Source organism: Ranitomeya imitator, chromosome 3 (genome assembly GCF_032444005.1).
Source record: "Ranitomeya imitator isolate aRanImi1 chromosome 3, aRanImi1.pri, whole genome shotgun sequence".
Classification (NCBI taxonomy): domain Eukaryota; kingdom Metazoa; phylum Chordata; class Amphibia; order Anura; family Dendrobatidae; genus Ranitomeya; species Ranitomeya imitator.
Genome location: NC_091284.1, coordinates 78,714,216 through 78,737,866, shown reverse-complemented (window position 1 = coordinate 78,737,866; position 23,651 = coordinate 78,714,216).

Sequence of the window (23,651 nt, the reverse complement as noted above, 5' to 3'; positions counted from 1 at the left end):
GCATGTCCGGGCAGAAACTGGCGGTGTTTGAGCCCGGGGTCAGCAGGAGGAGGAGAGGAGCAGAGTGTAGGCCGAAGCCTGCACTGGTGGCAGCTTTTGGTCGGTTGTGCCAGTGTGGCTTGTGCTGGACATGATGCCAACTACACAGCAGGGGAACAGCTGGCGGTGCTGAACCCCACGAACACATTGACTGGTGTTTTTCTCTGTGCAGCTAGCAGTTCCGGGCAGAAACTAGCGGTGTTTGAGCCCAGGGTCAGCAGGAGGAGTAGAGGAGCAGAGTGTAGGCCGAAGCCTAGTTGAACCAATTTCAAAGGTTACCTTTAACCCCCCCTCAGGTGTTGCAAGGTACAAGAGCCACACCTTGAACAGCATTAATGATGCACAAGTCAAAGGTTGCTCTATTTAATTTTGCTCCTTGCACACGCTGAATAAAACACGTACACTATTTAGCCCATTATACTGTCAAACAGTAGTGGAGGCGTGACTTGTCTTTTAAAGGAGATGCAGCACAGGTGTCAAAATTTACACCTAGCTGCTGTGCGCAGATTCCTGAGCGTTGTTATTTGCTGTACAGGAGTCTGCGCTATTGTGATCCCTTGGCCATGCGCTGTGAGCGCTTCCTGTCTTCTGACCTCATTTAATGTCGGCTGTTACGGTTAGCGATGGACATGAATCCCAGACCCACAGTGTGTTTTCAAAAAATCACACTGCGTGGCTGGGATTCGTGGCCTTGTTCAGTAAATATGTTTGACGCTCACACATGTCCTTACACCTGCTTCAGACTGGGCGGCCTCATCTGATCCCTTATCGCCTGCCGCGGCCATGAGGACACACAGTCTGAAGAAGGCGGAAGGAGATGAGTGAACACAGGCAAACATATGCACTGCACATGCCCATCAATCACACCCTCGCTGTCCAAAAAAATAAGACACCGAGGGGCGTTGTTTCGAGCAGGGCAGACGCACAGGCGCAGCCAGCTAACCAATGATGTCAAAAGACGGGCAGCGCTAACAAGGGTGGTGCTACGTATCATTAGAAAGGAAAGTCACACCTCAGGGACAGTGGAATGGTCTCAATGAGACACATTTTGTACGTGTTGAGTTCCACGTGGGCAAGGAGAAAAAGTCAGCCACCTTGTACAAATGCAGCAGTACTGCTGTACAAGGTGGCTGTTTTACATAGAAACACCTGGGGGTGGGGGGCAGGCTCCCTTCAATTTCAGTTCATGTGCCTGCGTGGCGTTTGCAGGTCACGTTGCAAGCTACACAGCAGGGGAACAGCTGGCGTTGCTGAACCCCACTGACACATTGACTGGTGTTTTTCTCTGTGCAGCTCGCATGTCCGGGCAAAAACTGGCGGTGTTAGAGCCCAGGGTCAGCAGGAGGAGGAGAGGAGCAATGTGTAGGCCGAAGCCTGCACTGGTGGCAGCTTTTGGTCAGTTGTGCCAGCGTGGCTTGTGCTGGACACGATGCCGACTACACAGCAGGGGAACAGCTGGCGGTGCTGAACCCCACTAACACATTGACTGGTGTTTTTCTCTGTGCAGCTAGCAGTTCCGGGCAAAAACTAGCGGTGTTTGAGCCCAGGGTCAGCAGGAGAGGAGCAGAGTGTAGGCCGAAGCCTAGTTGAACCAATTTCAAAGGTTACCTTTAACCCCCCTCAGGTGTTGCAAGGTACAAGAGCCACACCTTGTGCAGCATTAATGCTGCACAAGTAAAAGGTTGCTCTATTTGGTTTGCTCCTTGCACACGCTGAATAAAACACGTACACTATTTAGCCCATTATACTGTCAAACAGTTGTGGAGGCGTGACTTGTCTTTTTAAGGAGACGCAGCACAGGTGTCAAAATTTGCACCTAGGTACTGGGCGCAGATTCCTGAGCGTTGTTATTTGCTGTACAGGAGTCTGCGCTATTGTGATCCCTTGGCCATGCGCTGTGAGCGCATCCTGTCTTCTGACCTCATTTCATGTCGGCCGTTGCGGTTAGCGATGGACATGAATCCCAGACCCACAGTGTGTTTTCAAAAAATCACACTGCGTGGCTGGGATTCGTGGCCTTGTGCAGTAAATAGGTTTGCCGCTCACACATGTCCTTACACCTGCTCCAGACTGGGCGGCCTCAGCTGATCCCTTATCGCCTACCACGGCCAGGAGGCCGCACAGTCTGAAGAAGGCGGAAGGAGATGAGTTAAGACAGGCGAACATATGCACTGCTCGTGCCCATAAACCACACCCTCGCTGACAAAATAAATATGACAACGAGGGGCGTTGTTTCTAGCAGGGCGGATGCACAGGCGCAGACAGCTAACCATGATGACAAAAGACGGGAAACGCTACCAAGGGGGGTGCTGCGTATCATTAGAAAGGAAAGTCACACCTCAGGGACAGTGGAATGGTCTCAATGAGACACATTTTGTACGTGTTGAGTTCCACGTGGGCAAGGAGAAAAAGTCAGCCACCTTGTACAAATGCAGCAGTACTGCTGTACTAGGTGGCTGTTATACATAGAAACACCTGGGGGGTGGGGCCAGGTTCCCTTTAATTTCAGTTCATGTGCCTGCGTGGCGTTTGCAGGTCACGTTGCCGGCTACACAGCAGGGGAACAGCTGGCGTTGCTGAACCCCACTAACACATTGGCTGGTGTTTTTCTCTGTGCAGCTAGCACTTCCGGGCAAAAACTAGCGGTGTTTGAGCCCAGGGTCAGCAGGAGGAGGAGAGGAGCAGAATGTAGGCCGAAGCCTGCACTGGTGGCAGCTTTTGTTCTGTTGTGCCAGCGTGGCTTGTGCTGGACACGTTGCCGACTACACAGCAGGGGAACAGCTGGCGGTGCTGAACCCCACTGACACATCACCTAGTGTTTTTCTGTGTAGACAACACTTCCAGGTGGCAACTGACAGTGTTGAAACCCAGGGAATCAAAGAGGAGCAGAGTGTAGGCCGAAGCCTGCAGTGGAGCAAGTTGAAAGGGAACCTTTAACCCCCCCCCCCAGGCATTTGTTGCTGAAAGAGCCATCTTGTACAGCAGTAATACTGCACATGGAAAATGGTGGCTCCGAAAATTATGCTCCTTGCAAACGCTGAAGTACACACTCATATAATGTGTCCCCTCACACCGTCAAACCATCCCGGAAGTGGGACTTTCCTTTGTAATGTGACACAGCACAGCCGTCATTCCAACCCCCTTGGTGCCGGGCGCCACCTCCTCAACGTTGTTTGGTTCTGTCACGGAGCCCGCGCTGTAATGTTATCCCTTGGCCATGCACAGTTAGCGGTGCCCGTCTTCTGACATCATGTAGGTGTCAGGCTGGCAGTGCCTGTGCGTCCAAGCTGCCCGAGATCCAACCTTGCAGTGTCATCTAATGTAGTCCCACTGCGGGCCAGGGATCCATGGGCATGCGCAGTGCATATCATCGCCTCTCACTCACCTCCTTCCTGCTTCTTCAGACTGTGCGGCGTCACGGCCGTGGCATGCTATTAGGGATCAGCTGACGCCGCCTAGTCTGAAGAAGCGTGAAGAAGGGGAGTGAGAGGCTAGTATATGCACTGCGCATGGCCATGGATACCAGGCCCACTGTGGGATCACATTAGACGACACTGCGAGGTGTGATTTCGGGCAGCGTGGACGCACAGGCGCAGCCAGGACGACAACAAATGATGTCAGAGGACGGGCAGCGCAAACTGTGCATGGCCAAGGGATAACATAACAGCGCAGGGTCCATGACGGAATCAAACAACGCTAAGGAGGCAGCGCACAGTGCCAAGGGGGTAGCAATGACGGCTGTGCTGCGTCACATTACAAAGGAAAGTCCCACCTCCGGGACGGTTGGACGGTGTGAGGGGACACATTACATGAGTGTGTAGTTCAGCGTTTGCAAGGAGCATAATTTCAAGAGCGACCTTTCCCTTGTGCAGTATTAGTGCTGCACATGGTGGCTCTTTCAGTAACAAACGCCTAGGGGGGGGGGGGACAGGTCCCCTTACATTTTAGTTGTGCCAGCGTGGCGGTCGCATGACACGTTGCCGGATACACAGCTGGGGATCAGCTGACGTTACTGAACCCCAATAACAGAGGAGCGACTGTTGACTGTGCACACAGCACTTCCAGGCACCAACTGGCGGTGTTAGAGCCCAGGGACAGCAGAAGGAGCAGATTGGAGGTATTGCCGCACACACAGCTGGGGATCAGCTGACGTTACTGAACCCCAATAACAGAGGAGCGACTGTTGACTGTGCACACAGCACTTCCAGGCACCAACTGGCGGTGTTAGAGCCCAGGGACAGCAGGAGGAGCAGATTGGAGGTATTGCCGCACACACAGCTGGGGATCAGCTGACGTTACTGAACCCCAATAACAGAGGAGCGACTGTTGACTGTGCACACAGCACTTCCAGGCACCAACTGGCGGTGTTAGAGCCCAGGGACAGCAGGAGGAGCAGATTGGAGGTATTGCCGCACACACAGCTGGGGATCAGCTGACGTTACTGAACCCCAATAACAGAGGAGCGACTGTTGACTGTGCACACAGCACTTCCAGGCACCAACTGGCGGTGTTAGAGCCCAGGGACAGCAGGAGGAGCAGAGGAACAGAGTGTAGGCCGAAACCTGATTGGAGCAAGTTGAAAGGGAACCTTTAACCCCCCCCCAAGACGTTTGTAGCTGAAAGAGCCATCTTGTGCAGCACTAAGGATGCAAAAGGAAAAGGTTGCTCTTTTAATTATGCTCCTTGCAAACACCGAAGTAAACACTAAAAATGTGTCCCTTTATACCGTTAAACCGTTCCGGAGGTGCGAATTTCCTTCGTAATGGGATACAGCACAGCTGTCATTCCTATCCCCTTGATGCCGTGCGCTGCCTCCTCAGCGTTGTTTTAAGCTGTCACGGAGCCTGCGCTGTTCTGTTAGCCCTTGGCCATGCCCAATTAGCGCTGCCTGTCTTCTGACATAATTTGGTGTCAGGCTGTCAGTGCCTGTGCGTCCACGCTGCTCCAGATCCCACCTCACAGTCTCGTCTAACGTAATCCCACTGCGGGCCTTGGAACCATGGGCATGCACAGTGCATAACCTCGACTCTCACTCCCCTCCTTCCCTCTTCTTCAGACTGTGCGGTGTCACGGCCGTGGCATGCTAGGTATCAGCTGACGGCGCACAGTCTAAAGAAGGCGGAGGGAAATGAGCGAGAGCCCGAGGGGAAGATATGCACTGCGCATGCCCATGGATCCCAGGCCCGCAGTGTGACTCAATCAGAAGACACTGCGAGGCGGGATCTCGGGCAGCGCGGCCGCACAGGCGCAGCCAGCCTGACACCAAATTATGTCAGAAGACAGGCAGCGCAAATAGGGCATGCCCAAGGGATAACAGAACAGCGCAGGCTCCGTGACAGCTTAAAACAACGATGAGGAGGCAGCGCATGGCACCAAGGGGGTAGGAATGACGGCTGTGCTGCGTCACATTACGAAGGAAAGTCCCAGCTCCGGGACGGTATAACGGTATCAATGAACACATTTTATAAGTGTTAAGTTCTGCGTGTGCAAAGAGCTAAAAAAAAAGAGCTACCTTTTCCTTGTGCAGCATTACTGCTGCACAAGATGGCTCTTTCAGTAACAAACGACGGGGGGGGGATGGGACAGGTTCCCTTACATTTAGGTTGTTGTGCCAGCGTGGCGGTCGCAGGACACATTGCCGGCTACACAGCTGGGGATCAGCTGACGTTACTGAAACCCAATAACACTGGGTCGTATGTTTTTACTGTGCAGCCTGCACTTCTGAGCCGCAACTGGCGGTGTTGGAGCCCAGGAATAGCAGTTCAGGTGGTAGAAAGATGAACACAGCAGGAGACCTGGATGACACCCAATTACTTAATCAGGCAGAGGAGTGGCAAATTCCTGCGAGATCCAGGCCTGGTTCATTTTCAGGAAAGTAAGCCGGTCAACGTTATCGGAGGATAGTCGCATGCGACGGTCTGTTAGTACACCACCTGCGGCACTAAAGACACGTTCCGATAAGACACTAGCCGCAGGGCAAACCAGCACCTCCAATGCATACTGGCTTAGCTCTGGCCATGTATCCAGCTTAGAGACCCAAAACTTGAACGGGGAAGAGCCGTCTGGGAGTACAGTAAGAGGGCAAGCCATGTAGTCTGTCACCATCTGACGGAACCGTTGCCTCCTGCTGACTGGAGCCGCCGGTGATGGTGTAGACATTTGGGGCGGGCACACAAAAGTGTGCCAGAGTTGTGCCATACTGGGCTTGCCTTGGGCAGAGGCACTGCTTCTGCTCCCTCTTTGGGCAGAGCCTCCCCCACTGCCTCGACGCACTGAGCTGCTTTGTAAAGCACTAGCAGCACTCCTCTCAGTTGGACAGGAGAAGATGATGGAATTCACCAGTGTGTCGTGGTACTCCCGCAATTTACGCTCCCGGGTCAACGCAGGGATGAGGTTTTGGACGTTGTCCCGGTAGCGAGGATCGAGGAGGGTGAACACCCAATAATCAGGCATGTTGAGAATGTGGTCGATGCGGCGGTCGTTTCTCAGGCACTGCAGCATGAAATCCACCATTTGCTGCAGAGTGCCAACTGGCCCAGAAACGCTGTCCCCTGCTTGAGACATGATCTCTGCCCGCTCGTCATCACCCCACCCTCGCTGTACACACTGACCACTGGACAATTGTGTCGCTCCCTCCTCTGGACGGAGCTCTTCCTCCTCCATTGACTCCTCCTCATCCTCCTCACAAATTGGCCCCTGCGTACCCCTTTGTGAGGAACCACGTGGCGCTGACTCTCCAGAAGCTGATGGAAAAGGTGACTCCTCATCCTCCACCTCTTCCACCACATCATCCCTTAACCCTTGCAAAGTTTGCTGAAGCAGGCAGATAAGGGGCACAGTCATGCTGACTAGTGCATCATCTGCACTTGCCATCCGCGTGGAATAATCAAAAGGACGCAAAACCTGGCAGACGTCCTTCATAGTGGCCCACTCTGTGGTTGTGAAGTCTGATCGGCGCTGACTGCGACTTCTTTGCGCCTGATGCAGCTGGTACTCCATAACTGCTTGCTGCTGCTCACACAACCGCTCCAACATATGTAACGTGGAATTCCACCGGGTAGGTAGGTCACATATGATGCGGTGTTCCGGAAGGCGGAATCGGCGCTGCAGAGCAGCAATGCGGGATCTGGCCAAGCTGGAACGCCGCAAGTGAGCACACTCTAGGCGGACCTTGTGCAGCAGGGCATCAAGATCCGGATAGTCCCTCAGAAAACTCTGCACAACCAAATTGAGCACATGTGCCAGACATGGGATGTGAGTGAGGTTGCCAAGGGCCAAAGCTGCCACCAGATTTCGGCCATTGTCACACACTACCATGCCTGGCTGGAGATTCGCTGGCAGTAACCACACATCGCTCTCCTGCTTGATGGCATTCCAGAGCTCCTGCGCTGTGTGGCTTCGATGCCCCAATGAAACTAGTTTCAAGACGGCCTGCTGACGTTTGGCCACGGCTGTGCTCATGTCGGTCATAGGTAAACGTTCACGGGTCCATGTGGAGGTGGACTGTGACGGATCCTGCAGAGAGGAATCAGAGGAACTGGTGTAAGAGGAGGAGTCGATGCGTACAGACTGGATTCCTGCAATCCTTGGAGTGGGCAGAACACGTCCTGCGCCACTCGCACGATCTGTACCTGGCTCAACAACATTAACCCAATGGGCAGTGAGGGAAACATATCGCCCCTGTCCATGCTGACTGGTCCACGCATCGGTGGTGAGGTGGACCTTGCTACTGACGGCGTTCAGTAGCGCATGTTTTATGTTTGCCTCAACATGCCTGTGCAGGGCAGGGACAGCCTGCCTGCTGAAGTAAAAGCGGCTGGGCACCTTGTACTGTGGGACTGCCAATGCCATCAAGTCACGGAAGCTGTCAGTCTCCACCAGCCTGAACGAGAGCATTTCCAGGGACAACAGTTTGGCAATGCCTGCATTCAGAGCCTGTGCTCGGGGGTGGTTGGATGAGAATGCCCGCCTTTTCTCCCATGCCTGGACTACCGATGGCTGTAGAGTAGACTGGGAGTGTGAGGATGACTGGGAAGGTGGTGCTGTGGGTGGAATTACACTAGGTCTCTGGACAACAGTGGAGGAAGAGGCAACACGAGATGAAGAGGTGGTAGCTGCCGCTGTTGGTTGGCCTACGTCTTCACTGTGTTTCTGTAACTCCACCGCGTGCCTGTTCCGCACATGTTTCCACATATTTGTGGTATTGAGGTTGCTGACACTTTTACCTCTTTTTACTTTCTGATGACACAGCTTGCATTTGACAAAACAAATGTCATCTGCAACTGTGTCAAAAAAGGACCAGGCACTGCAAGTCTTGGGAGCGCCCTTTTTGGCTTTGGAAAGAGACAGGCTCCTAACGGGTGCCAAAGTGGAGGCTACAGGCTCCGCAGTCTTCCCCCTCCCTCTCCCTCTTTGGCCCGTAAGGGGAAGCTCTTCCTCAGAGCTGCTCCCACCACCTTCCTGTTCCTCACGCCACGATGGGTCAAGGACCTCATCATCTCCACTACCCTCTGCCACCAACTGCTCCTCCTGGGTAGTCTCGGCAGCACAGTACGCATCAGAAAGCGGCACCTGAGTTTCATCATCAGATGCGTACTGCGCTGTGGTCACCGGAGGCACTGGCCCACCTGCCTCTTCAGAGTCAGAGAGATAAAGCTTTTGGGCATCACTGCACACTGCCTCTTCTTCCATTTCTCCAATGCTGCTTGGCTGGCCCCCTGTTTCCAAGCCAAGAGATTCAGAGAACAGAAGTAGAGACGGCTCCTGTCCTGGGCTCTCTGACTGCCTGGCCAATTTGGCAGGTGGTGAAGAGACAGATGGCTGCTCTCCAGTGCTCTGTGCCTGAGAGGATGTGGCACTAACTGAAGTCGATGCCGAGGCGTTAGCTGCCATCCACCCGACAACGGCTTCAATTTGGTCTTCACGTAGCAGCGGTGCACGGAGCTCTCCGACAAAGCTGCGCATGAAGGACTGTTCCCTGCTGAAACTGAGTGACGACGAGTCACCGGCGCCCGCAGCAGGCACAGAATCACCACGTCCTCTCCCTGCTCCTCTCCCTGCTCCGCGCCCACGCCCACGTGCCTTACTCCCTGCCCTCTTCATCTTGGTTGACAGATAAAGATAAGCAGAAAAGTACTAAGGCCTTAGTGTGCTTATTCCTGAAATGCTCCTCCTAACAGGTGTAAGAAACACTAATGTTGTAAATTGTGGACTAAACTTTATTATTTTTCAAATGTGGCCTACACAAGTGTTAAGTTGTGTTTGGTGAACTTAACTTTTTTTTTGGTGCAGATCGGGCTACAGAGCTAGTTTAAATCACACGGAGACCGTGCAGACAGCCGTAAACGGCGCTGCAAGGCCAAAAAACCCTCCTCTCGGTTATCCTATATAGTGTTTTTCCACTATTTAGCTGGATACGAGTGGAAAGACACTAATAGGAATTTTTTTTTTCAAATTTTAAACTGGCTGCACTATTTGAAAAAAAGGAAATTGTTTTTCAAGGTATGAGGCAGTAACGCACCCTGAGCTGAATCCAACCGGCTATGGCTGCACACAGACTACAGGGCGAGCTGCACTCACACAGAGACCGTGCTGACAGCCGTAAACGGCGCTGCAAGGCCAAAAAACCCTCCTCTAGGTTATCCTATATAGTGTTTTTCCACTATTTAGCTGGATACGAGTGGAAAGACACTAATAGGAATTTTTTTTTTCAAATTTTAAACAGGCTGCACTATTTGAAAAAAAGTAAAATTTTTCTCAAGGTATGAGCCAGTAACGAACCCTGAGCTGAATCCAACCGGCTATGGCTGCACACAGACTACAGGGCGAGCTGGGCTCACACGGAGACCGTGCAGACAGCCGTAAACGGCGCTGCAAGGCCAAAAAAACCTCCTCTAGGTTATCCTATATAGTGTTTTTCCACTATTTAGTTGGATACGAGTGGAAAGACACTAATAGGAATTTTTTTTTTCAAATTTTAAACTGGCTGCACTATTTGAAAAAAAGGAAATTGTTTTTCAAGGTATGAGGCAGTAACGCACCCTGAGCTGAATCCAACCGGCTATGGCTGCACACAGACTACAGGGCGAGCTGCGCTCACACAGAGACCGTGCAGACAGCCGTAAACGGCGCTGCAAGGCCAAAAAACCCTCCTCTAGGTTATCCTATATAGTGTTTTTCCACTATTTAGCTGGATACGAGTGGAAAGACACTAATAGGAATTTTTGTTTTTCAAATTTTAAACAGGCTGCACTATTTGAAAAAAAGTAAAATTTTTCTCAAGGTATGAGCCAGTAACGAACCCTGAGCTGAATCCAACCGGCTATGGCTGCACACAGACTACAGGGCGAGCTGGGCTCACACGGAGACCGTGCAGACAGCCGTAAACGGCGCTGCAAGGCCCAAAAACCCCCCTCTAGGTTATCCTATGTAGTGTTTTTCCACAATAGAGCTGGAGACTGGTGGAAAAACACTAATAGGAAATTTGAGAAAAAATGTGCAGCAGGCTGCACTATGAGCAAAAAAGGACAACTGTGTGAGGCAGTGTGAACCCCCCCTGAGCTGAATGCAACCGGGTATATGGCTGCACACAGACTACAGAGTGAGCTGCACACACACACACACACACAGAGACCTTGCAGAACGCTGTTAAAACAGCGCTGCAAGGCAAGAGCAAGGTGAACAGTGAAGAACACACAGCGTTTTGCTAAATTAGCCTTTGGAAAGGAAAATAAAGCAATTAGCTAGCTCGACTGGCCCTCAGTTAGAACACAGCGTCCTGTCCCTAACTGAAATTACAGCAGAGTGAGCGCAAAATGGCGGCAGCGTTTTTTATAGTGCAGAGTGACATCATTTCAGCAGCCAATCCAAGCCTTGCCAGTACTTACATGCCCACCATGCTAAACAGGATGTGCCCACACTTCCAATCATTCCTCATTGGCTGCTGCGTTCAGTTTGAATTCTGGGAACTTCCGATTCCGGTATCCGATACGCGGGAAGTATCGGAATTCGGTATCGGAATTCCGATACCGCAAATATCGGCCGATACCCGATACTTGCGGTATCGGAATGCTCAACACTACTTATAAATCTACAATAAATTTTTGAATGGCCTTTTCTTAACAATTCTTTCAAGGCTCTGTGTGTCCCGGTTGTTTGTGCACCTTTTTCTTCTACACTTTTTCCTTCCACTCAACTTTCCATTAATATGCTTGAATACAGAACTCTGTGAACAGCCAGCTTCTTTAGCAAAGACCTTTTGTGGTTAACCCTCCTTGTGGAGTGTGTCAATGACTTCTGGATATCGGTTGAGTCAACAGTCTTCCCCATGATTGTGGAGCCTACTGACACAGACTAAGGGACGTTTTCAAATGCTTAGGAAGCCTTTGCACGTGGGTGTTTTTTTTAATTATTCTAATTTATTGAGATAATGGCTTTTAAGGTTTTTATTGGCTGTAAGCCATAATCATCAACATTAACAGAAATAAACACTTGAAATAGATTATTCTGTTTGTAATGACTATATAATAAATGATTTTCACTTTTTGTATTGAAAAACTGAAATAAATTAACTTTTTGATGATATTCTTTTTTTTGCGAGAAGCACCTGTATATGACAACTAACCCACCTTTTTTCTCCAGTATCATACATTTTTTTAACTCTACACTTTGCAAGAAATTAAACATCTTTTACTGAAAAGATACCGTAATTAGTTAAGTAAAAAAAACTGTGATATAATATTTGTTGTAAAAAATACTTAAAATAATATTGTTAGTAATAATTGAATCCAGTAAAAAAATTGAAGTTAAATATTTTGAAAGTGTAGTTACATAGTAACATAGTAACATAGTTAGTAAGGCCGAAAAAAGACATTTTGTCCATCCAGTTCAGCCTATATTCCATCATAATAAATCCCCAGATCTACGTCCTTCTACAGAACCTAATAATTGTATGATACAATATTGTTCTGCTCCAGGAAGACATCCAGGCCTCTCTCGAACCCCTCGACTGAGTTCGCCATCACCACCTCCTCAGGCAAGCAATTCCAGACTGTCACTGCACTAACAGTAAAGAATCCTCTTCTATGTTGGTGGAAAAACCTTCTCTCCTCCAGATGCAAAGAATGCCCCCTTGTGCCCGTCACCTTCCTTGGTATAAACAGATCCTCAGCGAGATATTTGTATTGTCCCCTTATATACTTATACATGGTTATTAGATCGCCCCTCAGTCGTCTTTTTTCTAGACTAAATAATCCTAATTTCGCTAATCTATCTGGGTAATGTAGTTCTCCCATCCACTTTATTAATTTTGTTGCCCTCCTTTGTACTCTCTCTAGTTCCATTATATCCTTCCTGAGCACCGGTTCTCAAAACTGGACACAGAACTCCATGTGCGGTCTAACTAGGGATTTGTACAGAGGCAGTATAATGCTCTCATCATGTGTATCCAGACCTCTTTTAATGCACCCCATGATCCTGTTTGCCTTGGCAACTGCTGCCTGGCACTGGCTGCTCCAGGTAAGTTTATCATTAACTAGGATCCCCAAGTCCTTCTCCCTGTCAGATTTACCCAGTGGTTTCCCGTTCAGTGTGTAATGGTGATATTGATTCCTTCTTCCCATGTGTATAACCATACATTTATCATTGTTAAACCTCATCTGCGACCTTTCAGCCCAAGTTTCCAACTTATCCAGATCCATCTGTAGCACTACTACTGCACTCAAATGCTTTCAGAAAGTGCAAATCCAGGAAAAATTATAAGGAGGATAATACAGTAGTCCTCATCCCTTCTTCAGGTACCCACTTCTTCTTCTCCTTTCATGGGAAGCTGGGGAATGGCCTCTACCTGCTTCGTGGTGCCCCTTTTCCAGGTACCTGGGCTGTAAGTGACCTGGCTTTGGGTACTGCAACAGACCCATGTGTCACCTACACCATCACCTGCTCCCACATAGGAGCTGAGGAACCCCAAAGACAGTACAATCTCTCAGGGATAGTAGCCCCATCTCAAGCCGCTTTGAGGAGCCTCTCCCAGGCCCGTTCATTTGTCAGGAATGACTCATCCTGCTTCCTACCTTCTGCAATCACACCCATCTCATAACAGCAATGTTAACCCTCCATTTTTTGGAACTTGACCTTAGTTCCAGCCAACAGCTCTTGAAGCCTTTGAGGCAAGTGTTCCATCTCTAATGCTACTGGCTGAACAAGATGTGACGACAGGTCCCAAACTCTTCGATGGTCCCCTCATCTCCACTGCCGGTCTTATACAATGACGTCTGTTATGACCTGGTGGTAAGGACAATAATGGACCTAGTGGTTAAGAGCACACGGAATGACCTGATAGTTACTAATAATATAGGACGAGCTCTGAGATGTGGGAACTCTGCTGACCGCAATCCCTAATCCTATCACACACACTAGAAATAGCCGTGGATTGCTCCTAACGCTCCCTATGCAACTCGACACAGCCTAAGAAACTAGCTAGCCCTAGAGATAGAAAAATAAAGCCTATCTTGCCTCAGAGAAATTCCCCAAAGGAAAAGGCAGCCCCCCACATATAATGACTGTGAGTAAAGATGAAAATTACAAACACAGAGATGAAATAGATTTAGCACAGTGAGGCCCGACTTACTGAACAGACAGAGGATAGGAAAGGTAACTTTGCGGTCAGCACAAAAACCTACAAAAAGACCACGCAGAGGGCGCAAAAAGACCCTCCGCACCGACTCACGGTGCGGAGGCGCTCCCTCTGCGTCCCAGAGCTTCCAGCAAGCAAGACAAAAATCAAAATAGCAAGCTGGACAGAAAAATAGCAAACCAGAGAAAAACAAGCAGTAAGTTAGCTTCAGCTGGGAAGACAGGTCACAAGAACGATCCAGGAGAGAACTAGACCAATACTGGAACATTGACAGGTGGCATGGAGCAATGATCTAAGTGGAGTTAAATAGAGCAGCCAGCTAACGAATTAACCTCGTCACCTGTAGAAGGAAACTCAGAAGCCGCAGCTCCACTCACAACCACCAGAGGAAGCCCATGGACAGAACCAGCCGAAGTACCATTCATGACCACAGGAGGGAGGTTGACAACAGAATTCACAACAGACGTCCACTGGTATGCCAGCTGTTGGTACCTTGTGGCTAGCAGGACTGCTTGAACTTCTCCAGCCCTGGTCCTGGCTCGCCTCCTTCACTCTTCCGACCATAGGTACTGAGCTACCAAGTTGGGCACATGAGCCAAGTATGGTACATGTGTGAGCTTGCCAAGCTTCACAGTTGCCACAAGTTTACAGCCATTATTACCCACGACCATGCCTGGTTGGAGGTTCAGCAGTAAATGCCACAGATCTGTTTGGTCAGTTATTTTGTTACTCTGCAATGGTGTGTGATTTGTCTCCTAGACAAATTAACTTAATTAGAGCCTGTTGCTGCTTTGCTGAGGCAGTGCTGCAGAGCATTCAGCTTCCGGCTGATGTGGAAGACGTGTTCTGAGATAACACATTGGAGATGGAGGATGAGAAGGAGCAGGAGGGAGTGCAGGAACTGGTGTAGGAGGTAGAGGAAGCCCTGATAGAAGTAGGGCCAGCAATCCACCACATCGGGAGCATGTGTGCCATGCCAAGGTGGACCTCGGCCCTAGCCTCCACAATGTTCACACGTTGTGCTGTTAGGGAAACGCAGCCCTCCCTAGCCACGTGTGTCTACATGTCAGTCGCTAAGTGGACAATCCTATTAACCGCATTGGTAAGGGCACGAATGATGTTCCTGGACTCATTCTGATACAAAATGGTGCCAAACCAGGAGACAAAGTGGCAGATTGGGACCGAATACCGAGGGGCAGCTACCACCATGAGTTGTCATAATTCCTCCTTGTCAATAAGTCTAAATGGGAACATTTCCATGGCAAGCAGACTGGAAATGAGCCCAGTTAGTGTTTGGGCCTGTTGGTGGGTGGCTGGAAACTTTCTCTTTTGTTTCAAAACTTGGTATAGGTACAGCTGAATGCTGTTATGGGACAAGGATTTGATGGTGTGTCAGAATGTGCAAGGATAGGTGCTGAGCAGGATGTATCTGAGCCAGTATCATGGACAGGGAATTGGGAAGCACCTAGCACAGGTGAAGAGGCAGTGGTGTTAACCGTTGACACCAATCGTGGACCAAGAAATTCAGCCCAACGAGTCAAGTGCTTAGAAGACATGTGCCTGTTAATGCTGGTGGTGGCTAAGCTCTTTGTGCTCAGGCCTCTGCTGATCACCCAGCCCCCGCTTCCCCAGTCCCACTAACGGGAGCTCTGTGGAACGCTCGCTCTGTCTGCAACAAGCTCTCCTACATCCATGATCTCTTTGTTACTACCAAACTTTCCTTCCTCGCCATCATCGAAACCTGGCTCACCCCCTCTGACTCAGTCTCACCTGCTGCGCTCTCTTACGGTGGCTTCCACCTTTCCCACACACCCCGCCCCAGCAGCAAACATGGCGGAGGAGTTGGTTTTCTCCTGTCAGATAACTGCTCCTTCACCCCAATCCCACTGCCACCCTCTGTTACCCTCCCTTCCTTTGAGGTGCCCTCTATGCACATCTATTCCCCCACCAACCTCCAACTGGCTGTCATTTACCGCCCCCCAGAGCCAGCCACCATCTTCTTTGACCACTTCACCACCTGGCTACTTCATTTCCTTTCTGCGGACATCCCCACTATCATCATGGGCGACTTCAATATACCCATTGACACCTCCCTCTCAGCTGCCACTAAACTTCTATCTCTCACTTCCTCCTTCGGCCTCACTCAATGGTCTTCTGCAGCCACTCACAAAGACGGTCACACACTGGACCTCATCTTCACCCGCCTCTGCTCTCTATCTAACCTCTCTAACTCACCTCTTCCACTCTCTGACCACAACTTTCTCACATTCTCATCTCTCTCCACTCCATGTCTACAATCCCCACCCCACAAACTTTCACACCCTCGCAGAAATATTAAACATCTTGACCTACATTCATTCTCTGAATCCCTCCTCCCCCTCACAGGCATAAGTTCCATACACAATGCGGATGACGCTGCTGCTCTATATAACACCACAATAGCTGTAGCTTTGGAATCTGCTGCCCCACTTACACATACCAAAGCTCGCAAAATCAACAGACAGCCCTGGTACACCAGCCTGACCAAAGAACTGAGGCGAGCTTCCAGGGCTGCTGAGCGCAGATGGAAAAGATCCCACTCTAACGAGCACTTCATCACATTCAAACAGTCCCTCACTACTTTCAAGACCACACTCGCCACAGCTAAACAAACCTACTTCTTATCTCTCATATCCTCCCTGTCTCACAACCCTAAACAGTTATTCAACACCTTCAATTCTCTCCTCCGTCCCCCAGCACCTCCTCCCTCCCCACTTATCTCTGCTGAAGACTTTGCCTCATTTTTCAAGCAGAAGATTGATAGCATTAGAGACAGTTTTGGTCAACAACCCCCAGAGCTCTTCCTCCCGATTTCCCAGCCCTCCACCTCAAAAACCAACTTCTCCACCATTGCAGAAGATCAACTCTCCACTCTACTCTCAAGATCACATCTCACCACCTGTGCACTTGACCCACTCCCAAACCACCTCATCCCAAACCTCACCACAATCTTCATCCCAACCCTAACCCATCTCTTCAACCTATCACTAACAACTGGTGTTTTCCCCTCAAGCTTTAAACATGCCTCCATCACACCTATCCTCAAAAAGCCCTCTCTTGACCCATCCTCTGTATCTAGCTATCGCCCTATATCACTTCTCCCCTATGCCTCCAAACTACTGGAACAACACGTCTACCTTGAACTGTCCTCCCATCTCTCTTCTTGCTCCCTCTTTGACCGCCTACAATCTGGCTTCCGGTCACACCATTCCACCAAAACTGCTCTAACTAAAGTCACCAATGACCTCTTAACCGCCAAGAGCAAGCGACACTACTCTGTCCTCCTCCTCCTCCTCGACCTGTCGGCTGCCTTTGACACAGTGGATCATTCCCTATTATTACAAACCCTCTCATCCCTTGGCATCACAGACTTAGCCCTATCCTGGATCTCATCATACCTAACAGACCGGACATTCAGCGTCTCCCACTCACACACCACCTCCTCACCTCGCCCTCTATCTGTCGGAGTCCCACAAGGTTCAGTCCTTGGGCCCTTGCTCTTCTCCATTTACACCTTTGGCCTGGGACAGCTCATAGAATCTCATGGCTTTCAGTATCATCTCTATGCTGACGACACACAGATCTACATCTCTGGACCAGATATCACCTCCCTTCTAACCAGAATCCCTCAATGTCTGTCCACTATTTCATCCTTCTTCTCCGCTAGATTTCTGAAACTTAACATGGACAAAACAGAATTCATCATCTTTCCCCCATCTCACGCGACCCCCCCAACGAACCTATCCATTACAGTAAATGGCTGCCCACTCTCCCCAGTTCCACAAGCTCGCTGCCTCGGGGTAATCCTTGACGCTGATCTCTCCTTCAAACCACATATCCAAGCCCTTTCCACTTCCTGCCGACTTCAACTCAAAAATATTTCACAAATCCGTTCATTCCTCAACCATGAATCTGCAAAAACCCTAGTCCATGCCCTCATCATCTCTCGCCTTGACTACTGCAACCTCCTGCTCTGTGGCCTCCCCTCTAACACTCTTGCACCCCTCCAATCTATTCTAAACTCTGCTGCCCGACTAATCCACCTGTCCCCCCGCTATTCCCCGGCCTCTCCCCTCTGTCAATCCCTTCACTGGCTCCCCATTGCCCAGAGACTCCACTATAAAACCCTAACCATGACGTACAAAGCCATCCACAACCTGTCTCCTCCATACATCTGTGACCTCGTCTCCCGGTACTTACCTACCAGCAAACTCCGATCCTCACAAGATCTCCTACTCTACTCCCCTCTTATCTCCTCTTCCCACAATCGTATACAAGATTTCTCTTGCGTATCACCCCTACTCTGGAACCCTCTTCCACAACACATCAGACTCTCGCCTACCATCGAAACCTTCAAAAAGAACCTGAAGACCCACCTCTTCAGACAAGCCTACAACCTGCAGCTACCACCGATCGACCAAACCGCTGCATGACCATCTCTACCCTCACCTACTGTATTCTCACCCATCCCTTGTAGATTGTGAGTCCTCGCGGGCAGGGTCCTCATTCCTCCTGTACCAGTTATGACTTGTATTGTTTAAGATTATTGTACTTGTTTTCATTATGTATACCCCTCCTCACATGTAAAGCGCCATGGAATAAATGGCGCTATAACAATAAATAATAATAATGATAATAATAATCTTGGCATGGCACAGGTTGCAAATGACCATTTTTTCAGTCTCAGAATTCTATTTAAAAACATCCTATACTTGGGAACACCTAACTGTTTTACAGAGAAAGTTACGAGAGTCGGTGCTCTGCAGAACAGTTGCTTGCCTTCTCCCTATGGTCACCACACTGCCTCTTCCTGCATATTTAAGTGCTGCCAATCCCTGCCCTTCAGCACTGCTGGCCTCACTCTACAAAATGTGCTGTTCCTTACCATCATCTTCTTGTGGCCGTAGCTGCTCTAAGTTTTGTGCATTACTAAACAGCATGTCCTCCTATCCTTCTTGGAGCATAGAAAAGAAAATTATTCAGCTCACCCTTGTGATGGTATTCTCACAGCCCATGAGAAATTTGATCTGAGCACGGAAACGTCTCTGCTTGACGCCAGGTACTTGTGCATGAAAATGAAGTTATCCAGCTCAGGAAATAAAATCAAAAGTCTTTATTTGGACAAATTTAAAAAGTAAGCTGCTTGACAAACCAGTGCATAGTGGAGGAAGGAATGTCTTGAATAACTGGACGCGTTTTGAACACGTATATTGCTCGTAGTCCTCAGTTTCACCGACATTCCTTCCTCCAGTATGCACTGGTTTGTCAAGCAGCTTACTTTTTAAATTTGTCCAAATCAAGACTTTTGCTTTTATTTCCTGAGCTGGACACCTTCATTTTCATGCACAACTTCTTGGAGCATGCAGGTTGCTAGGCCACAGTCAAGAAATTATATTGTAAAGAGCTCCTCAGAGAGTCCTAGTGTGGGATCACTAGTCTCCTGGGACTCAATATGGTGGGAGGAAGAGGATCAGGGTGAGGATTAAGTGATCCACACAGCAGGCTGGTGTGACTGGACTATGTGGAAGACTGGGTGGTGTTGGCAAGCATACTGGAAGCATTTTCTGCTATCCAACCAACAACTGCTTTGGCTGCAGGAATGGTACACTGTGCTTTCCTGCAAAGTGGAACAGGAACCTATGTGTCGTGGATGGGCGTGTTTTTGTTGTGCTCCAGCAACAGGCGTAGTCGCACGTGCCCCACGTTTTCAGCCTCTGCGTGCACCATCATCAGCACTTGCACTTCCCCATATTTTACCTGCATGTCTTACTATTGTTAGGTCTCTTGAAACCAAGTTTAGTTTTAATAACAAAAAAATATTGGTCACCTGCAGCGGTCAAAGTGATTTTTTGTAGATTAATACCACCATGATGTAACACAAAGCACATAAAGTATATTGATGACTAATTCAATCCAGAAATACTTTTTAATGCTTTTTGGAGTGTTATATAACACTGAAATGCATCACAAAGCACTTAATATTCTATGGCTGAGTAATTGAATTCAGAAACAATTTTTAACGCTTTTTAGAGTGTTATATTACACTGAAATGTACAACAGAGCGTAAAATACTTTATGGATGACTAATTGAATCCAGAAAGATTTTTATCACTTTTTTTGGAGTGTTGTATAACATCAAACTGTAACAGAAAGTCCAAACTATTCAATGGATTACTAATTGAATACATAAACATTTTCCAATGCTTTTTTGGAGTGTTACATACCAGTGAAATCTACCACAAAGCACAAAATATTCTTTGCATGAGTAACTGAATCCAGAAATATATATATACTTTTTGGGAGAGCTATATAACACCAAAATGTAAAAGTAATAGTAGTATATGGATGAGTAATTAAATACAGAAAAAAATTCAATGTTTTTTTGGACTATTATATATTGTAACACCAAAATGTACCAGAGAGCATGTAATAGTATATGGATGTCTGATTGAGTACATAATTTTGTTTCAGCTCTTTCTTAGGAGTGTTATATGCCACTGGAATTTACGACAGAGCACATTGAAAAATTGAATACAGAACAATATTTCAATGCTTTTTTGGACTGTTATATAACACCAAAATGTACCATAGAGCAAGCAACACTCTGTGGATGAGTAAATAAATACAGAAACATTTTTTAACTCTTTTTTTGAGTGTTATAAAACACCAAAATCTACAACAAAGCACATAATACTTTTAAGGTGAGTAATTAAATACAGGAAAAAAAATCATCTCTTTTTGGAGTGTTACATAACAGTGAATTGTATCACAGAGGAAGTAATACTCTATGGATAAGTAATTGAATCCAGAAAAATATAACACTCCCAAAAGGCGTTGAAACATTTTTATATATGTAAAGGGAACCTGTCAGCAGTTTTGGCTGATTGTTGTGAATTCTGTTATAGAACTCCCTCATGTGGTCATGAATGGTACTTCGGCGAGTTCTGTCCATGGACTCCCTCTGGTGGCTGTGAGTGGAGCTGCTGCTTCTGAGGTTCCTTCCACAGGTGACGTAGTTTATTCTTTGGCGGGCTGCTCTATTTAACTCCACTCAGATCGTTACTCCATGCCAGCTGTCAATGTTCTTGTACTGGTTCAGTTCGCTCTTGGATCTGTCGGGTTTCCTGTCTACTCCAGCAGAAGCTAAGTCCCTGCTAGTTAATTATTTGTTCTTTGTTTTCTTGTCCAGCTTTGCTATCATGATTTTGCTTTGCTAGCTGGAAGCTCTGGGATGCAGAGTGGCACCTCCGCACCGTGAGTCGGTGCGGAGGTCTTTTTGCACACTCTGCGTGGTCTTTTGTAGTTTTTTGTGCTGACAGCAAAGTTACCTTTTCTATCCTCTGTCTGTTTAGCAAGTCTGGCTTCCCTTTGCTGAAACCTGTTTCATTTCTGTGTTTGTGACTTTCATCTTAACTCACAGTCAATATATGTGGGGGGCTGCCTTTTTCTTTGGGGAATTTCTCTGAGGCAAGGTAGGCTTTATTTTCTATCTCTAGGGCTAGTTAGCTCTTAGGCTGTGAAGAGGCGTCTAGGGAGTGTCAGGAACGCTCCACGGCTATTTCTAGTGTGTGTGATAGGATTAGGGGTTGCGGTCAGCAGAGCTCCCACTTCCCAGAGCTTGTCCTTTGTTGGTTTAAGCATCAGGTCTTTTCGGGTGCTCCTAACCACCAGGTCATAACAGCTGATATAAGATATGGCCATCCCCTGTCATTGCTAATATACAGCATTCTATAATGCTGTATATAAGCCCCCAACCCGACCTATAAGAACTGAAAAATAAGTTTTATTATACTCACCTGTAGAGCGGTCCGGTCCGATGGGTGTTGCTGGTCTTTGTCCTGCACCTCCCATCTTCTTATGATCGCCGCCCTCCTGCTTGCTTCTTGTGAATGATGCGTCACTGCTTCATCCACACAGGATCCCTGGCATCGCGCTCCTGTGCAGGCGTACTGTCTCACCTTGTTAAGGGCAGAGCAAAGTACTGCATTATGTGCAGGCGCCGGTGCTCTTTAACCTTTTTATGACACGCTTATTTAGAGTATTACATTACTTCAAAATGTACCATAGAGCATGTAATAGTGTATGGATGAGTAATTCAATATAGAAATATTTTTCAATGCTTTTTTGGAGTGTTATATAACAATGAAATGTACCAGAGAGCATATAACAGTATATGGATCAGTAATTGATTACAGCAAAATGTTTCAACACTTTTTGACGTGCTACATCCTACCAAAATGTACCACAGAGCACGCAATACTCTGTGGATGAAAAATTGAATACAGAACAGTTTTTCAATGCTTTTTTGGACTGCTTTATAACACAGAAATGTATCACAAAGCACATAATACTCTATGGATAACAATATAGTCAAGTTGTCCACCCCCCAAAAAAATGTGCTCAACTGCCACAGCTATACATTTAGCAACGGACTGCAACACCCTAATCCCTGCCTAGAGACTGTATTCAGCCACTGTCCCTGCTCTTGTAACTCTTTCTCCCTCCCTAGGCTAAAAGTCGAATGTATCCGATACAAACAGGAAAACACAAAATTAGACCTTACAAGGACAGTCGGCTTCAGCACCAGTATCAACACTATACGATTCTGATTCATTAATGTGTGCACACACATGCCTGAACAAACACTCTCTCCCTCCAATAAGAACTGTCACAGAGCTGTGCAGTGGTGTCAGTGTGCCAAGCCTGGCGGCGCCTGTCATTTTATAACCCCTGATGATGTCATACGGCCAACCAATCACAGTAATGCCAATACCAATGACTCACAGGCAATGCCCTTTGTAACAGGCACCTAACATGCGGGGCAGGAATTCAAGTTTTAAATCGAGCACTGGCTAATATTCACCTAGTGTTGAGCACATCTGAGCACCCAGACACTGAAGTGATATCTGAGTATCACCGAGTACATTTGTACATCCCTTTTCTGCATATATAAAAAACAAAGGTCCATATGCATGTAAGGGCAGCGCTGAGGCTGGGTGGTACCACTTTTGTTGTACATAATTTGAATGCTGTGTTTAAATCCCCCCAAAGACAACATTTGCAAAGAGCTCCAGGTGCTTTTATTTAGATTGTGAGCTCCCCTGATAAGGTGATGACAATGTATCCAGAATATGTTGGTGCCACATAAGAAAGTCTATTAAATAAGTAAAATGATTTAGGGTACCGTCACACTAAGCGACGCTGCAGCGATACCGACAACGATGTCGATCGCTGCAGCGTCGCTGTTTGGTCGCTGGAGAGCTGTCACACAGACAGCTCTCCAGCGACCAACGATCCCGAGGTCCCCGGTAACCAGGGTAAACATCGGGTTACTAAGCGCAGGGCCGCGCTTAGTAACCCGATGTTTACCCTGGTTACCAGCGTACACGTTAAAAAAACAAACACTACATACTTACCTTCCGTGTCTGTCCTCCGGCGCTCTGCTTTCCTCTGCACTGTCAGCGCCGGTCAGCTGGAAAGCAGAGCGGTGACATCACCGCTCTGCTTTCCGGCTGGCCGGCGCTGACACAGGATGCAGGAGGAGTGCAGAGAAGCACAGCGCCGGGGACAGACAGCTGAAGGTAAGTATGTAGTGTTTGTTTTTTTTACGTTTACGCTGGTAACCAGGGTAAACATCGGGTTACTAAGCGCGGCACTGCGCTTAGTAACCCGATGTTTACCCTGGTTACCAGTGAAGACATCGCTGGATCGGCGTCACACACGCCGATCCAGTGATGTCAGCAGGAGTCCAGCGACGAAATAAAGTTCTGGACTTTCCTCAGCGACCAATGATCTCCCAGCAGGGGCCTGATCATTGGTCGCTGTCACACATAACGATTTCCTTAACGATATCGTTGCTACGTCACAAAAAGCAACGATATCGTTAACGATATCGTTATGTGTGACGGTACCTTAAGTTCACCAGCAAATACTGAAAAAG